This window comes from Symphalangus syndactylus, chromosome 2 (genome assembly GCF_028878055.3).
Source record: "Symphalangus syndactylus isolate Jambi chromosome 2, NHGRI_mSymSyn1-v2.1_pri, whole genome shotgun sequence".
Taxonomy (NCBI): Eukaryota; Metazoa; Chordata; class Mammalia; order Primates; family Hylobatidae; genus Symphalangus; species Symphalangus syndactylus.
In genome coordinates, this window is record NC_072424.2 from 9,509,448 (window position 1) to 9,513,894 (window position 4,447).

The following is a 4,447-nucleotide window of genomic DNA, read 5'->3' on the forward strand; positions in this document are numbered from 1 at the left end:
GGGGTCGCTAGGGAGGCTGACATTTCCTGTCCATCTTTCACTCTTCACGGCTGTTCTGGACCTTGCAACATGGTCCTTCTTGCTGCTGAAGGCTATGGGCCTATGTCCAGCCACTAAATGCACACAAGCATTGGGATGCAGCATTTAACACACTTGACTGAATATTTAGGGATGAGATAAAGGAACGGTAATTCTGAAAGGGGGAAAAACGACTTAAAATTATACATCTGGTTCCAGAACCGTAGGATGCTCTATCCATCTGTGCCCTTTCCTGGAAAGTCTCATGCCTAGAAGTGAAAGACGATGAGGTGGAGGCAGCAATTTGGGATCCTGTGTTGGCAGAGGCGATGTAACTGTTTATTGGGGGTGATATGAGACTGACTTCAGGGTGGAGAGGCTGGAGAATGGAGAAAGTCTGTGCTAGAAATCAGAACTCTGAGGTCAGGTTCCAGGCGCTAAGTTGCATGGCAAATGTGCCTCATTCATGTTCCTCTAACCTCCATTTCCTTATCTGAGAAATGGGAATAATAACTCTGGCCTTATTTCCCGGAGTTATGAAAATCAAATGAGAAAATACAGGCAGCTGTAAAAATAGAAAAGTAGAGTATCTGCATTCACCAATTCCTTAAGGAAATGGGGGCAGAGTTGAAGGGCAGGCCAGACCCCCGTCCATGCAGACTTCACAATTCAATCCCGAGACCACAATGTGTCTAAAACGTTATGAATTTAGGAAATGCCTTTTCAATATGGTGAAGAAAATAGGAGGGCCCCGGTGGCGGTAAAGCCCAGAAGAGCCGCAGCCACTTCCGATGAAAAGCAAACCACCTGAGAGCGTCCCATGGCGGCCCTGGGCCCTGGCTTTGGAAACAGCCACAGCACAGAAGACGACAGCCGCCTCTGGGCTTTCACAGCTTGGGGGAATTGGAAGACTTTACTAGGACCCAGAAAACCTACTTAGCCTGGAGCATGAAGCATGGTTGGGGTGGGTAACCAGGAAGGAATCTCTCCTTGCTCCCCTGTGGCCTCTGCCGGGGAGGCTCCCCATATGGATAAGCACACCCAGAAACCTTTCAGGAGAGGAGCTGTAGGGGGGTCAGTGAGTTGCATGTTTTCAGGGTGACGCCTAGACCTGTGGCTGGTGACATCAGAGACCTGCTGGCTGGCAGCAGCAGCCCTGGGACAAAAACAAATGCCACCCAGCCACAGCCACAGCCAGCAAGCGGGAGCAGCGGGAGGCTGAAGAGCTGGAGCCACAGGCTGCTCCCAAGGGACAGGGACAGGCCCCACAGCCACTGTGTGACCAGGGCCCAGGTGCCTGCCACTGCCCCCAAACAGCTGAGCTACAAAGCATGTCTCTGAAAGGAGCGGTCCCTGGAGAGAGGAGAGGTGTGCATCCTTCCTTGCTTGCCCCGTGTGTTCAAGGTGCCCCATACCTCTTTTTCCTATGACTCCATGTCAGCGAAGAATGCTGACTTGCTGCCAAGGCCCACAGGAACATTCTCCACCAGGTTGAACAACAGGAAGGCCAACCTGAACCCCGACAACGTCAGAAGAGTTTCTTACAGACACGCACCCTGGTTCCAGATAAGGTCTCCTTCCTACTGGAAATATTTATTAGTAACCTGCCAAGCAACTGGAGATTGTTCCTTAGAGAGGAACTTGGGATGTCTTGGGGTGTGTCTCTGTTCCAGCCCAGAAACACCTCCAGGTGGGGATGATGATGCCACCAAGCTGGTCATCTGTAGAAGCCTCCCCACATCCTGAAGCTCTGAGCAGAGCCTGTAGCGGGCTGTATCTCTGTGCTGCCATCCCAGCCACCGCCTGCTGCTCCGGGAGATGACACTGGCAAGATGAACGGGGGATAAAAATAGCAGGCTCAGGAAAAGACTTCATTAAGCATTCGATTGTCTTTGCCCCAGATGATATTCCTGGGAATTTTGCTTCAAATTATTTTGCACTATATTTTAAAGCAAAAACAAAAACAAACCTGAAACTCATCCCAACCAATGGCTACTGGCAGACGTCTGCTTTTTTTAATTCTGTATCAAGTGAAAGGGCTTGAATTCCAAATGGGTTTGCAGTCAGCTTTATTTACAAATCAATTTTAAAATGGGGATGTTTTGTTCCCAAATATGAATGAACTATTTAGAGCCTGAAAAATCAGAAACAAAACCCACACAGCCTGTGATATTCACTGTGTAGTCCAACATGATGGTCGTATAAGTTGACTTTAAATTCAAGGCAAATATGCTCCAGTTAAGATCAGTCATATGCGTGTTTTTAGGGCTGTTTTGCTTTTCTTTAAAGTTTGCACGGTTCCCCACCCTCTTGTTCTCATACCCACTCAAGTTTCCATCTCCATATTAAAATGAGACTTTCAGAAACTGTTCAAGAAGTAGCTTTTCCTGTAGAAACCATCAGCCTCTTTGCTGTTGTGAAGTTTCGGGTGCAACTGATTGAAAGGAAGGGTGCAAAAAAGGCTACCCACACTGTTTTGGAACAGAGAACCCAGAAGCCCCTGTGGCTTGTCTCTAAGACAGCATCCACCTGCCCCGTTCTCCCTCTACTCTTGGACGGTCTGCCGATGGGAACTGCTGCATTCTGCCTCCAACAGCCCTCTGAGAGGGCTTCTCTTTCGTCATCCTTTTCTGTCTTTGTGCTTTTGCCACAGGCTGGCCTTGTACTCTCTCTCCAGCCTGGAGGGCAGGTTCAAAGACTTTCTCTTTACATTTCACTTAGCAAGAATACGTCTTAAAAGCTTAACACACATTCATGCCTCCCCAGAACAATTAAATTCACTGTTGGCAGTGTCCCCCACAAGCTAGAAGGGGCCAAGATTCAAGTTAAAACCTATACGCTTCTCCTAGCAATTAAATGGGGTAACTGAGAACTGGGTGGGTGTTTTTCCTTTCAAATCGAGAGGGTGTGGAACCCAAGGCTGACCTGGGAAGAACTGGAGGCCTGGGCACATAAGCCTCTTGTGACGCACTGCCATTGAGCTTCTTTGAACCTCTGTCTCCTCTTCTTTAGAAGAGGTGTAGATATACCCATCAGCCCTTCTCTCAAGCCAGTTACAAGGACTGAAATGGCCTCATCTTTCTCACTGTCCCTATTCTGCACAATATTATTAGAAATGATCTGAAGTCAAATGGGAAATTTACTGATAGTGGTTTCCTGTGAAACCAGCTAAAGACGGTCAAAACAACCACCTCTCTGCAACATCTGAACTAAGACCTCATGCTGTCATCACTCCTGCAAGCTTCTTTCTACAGACAGGGCAGCCCCAACCTAACCTCGTAGGATATTTTCGCTTTATCCCCTACAAGAGAAGGCCTCAAACCCAGCAGCCATTCATAGGAACTTCCGTTCTTCTGTTGCACAGCTGAAGCAATGCCTTAATTTCTAGAGAGGTGCAGAGTCTGAAGCCCAGAGAGTGGGTTCAGCTCACCCAAGGTTATGCAGCCAGTCAGTTGCAGGGGAGGGAGTTACAAGCAGTCAGGCCAGCTCAGGCCAGCCTCTCACAGGTGGAAGATCATATCCCAGCATTGAGGCTGGGTGTGGAGCTCCCTGATTGACATGTTACAAGGACAGGTGTGAGGGTCTGAGTCACATCACCTGTCAGGGAGCAGAACGAGGGTTCTGTCCTCCTCCTTCCTAATTTGTTTTATCCTCACTGTCACCTTCTGGGGACAGCCCAAACTTCCCCAGCACCCTCCTGCCTTCCGCCTGGCTTTGAAGACTCTCAGTATTTAGGTTGGAGCATCTTCTGCTGTTCAACGACTGGGAATAAGTATGAGCATTCCAAGGGAGTGGTTTCCATGGCAACAACCACCTCATGGAACGTTTCAGAACTTTTACCTCCTACTCATAGTACTGCAGAAATTCAGAAAGCATAAGGCATAAAGATGAGTGCTAATTATCTGACCTGAATTTGCTGTGGTGGGCAGAAGAAAGACAAGTGCAATGCAATCTGGCAGGCATTCCTCATTGGCACAGATTCAAATTACTTTCTGGAAGTGAATCATTGTCATATTATTATAATTTTCTGTTAGAGGTGGCACCAGGTATCAAACAGAGGTGCACTGTGGAAGGCTCTGCCTCGTGACTTTGAGGGTGTAGAGTTGTTTTCTGGCACTGCCTTTTGGTCAACCTGGCAGAAATAATGATCACGTTGGTTAGGCTGTCTCTATCCATGTGTTGTCTGTGAAGTAGCAGAATAGCCGGTGATAATTAGTTAGGATTGAAACATAGATCACTGAAGTCCTAAACACTTGGTCTTAGATGTCTGAGTGCTGAGGCTGACTAGGTGGATGGACTTTATCTCATGAGATGAAAAGCCCATTAGTCCACTTCTAGGATAATGGAATACAGATTCGAAATGAGCATCAGAATGGCTGTGAAAAGCCATGTCAAGAGATTCTCTCTTGTTCAAGACACTTCCGGAAAA

General features: G+C 47.8%; 1 long non-coding RNA gene across 1 annotated transcript; it reads right to left on the minus strand.

The window, feature by feature from the left end:
• Positions 1 to 321: 321 nt before the first annotated feature.
• LOC129462503 (uncharacterized) lies at positions 322 to 3,765 on the minus strand. Its single transcript, XR_008650866.2, has 5 exons — positions 3,681 to 3,765; positions 2,196 to 2,228; positions 1,703 to 1,842; positions 1,434 to 1,598; positions 322 to 397 (listed from the first exon to the last, which is right to left on the minus strand). It is a non-coding gene; the product is annotated as an uncharacterized lncRNA (long non-coding RNA).
• Between the last annotated feature and the right edge of the window lie 682 nt (positions 3,766 to 4,447).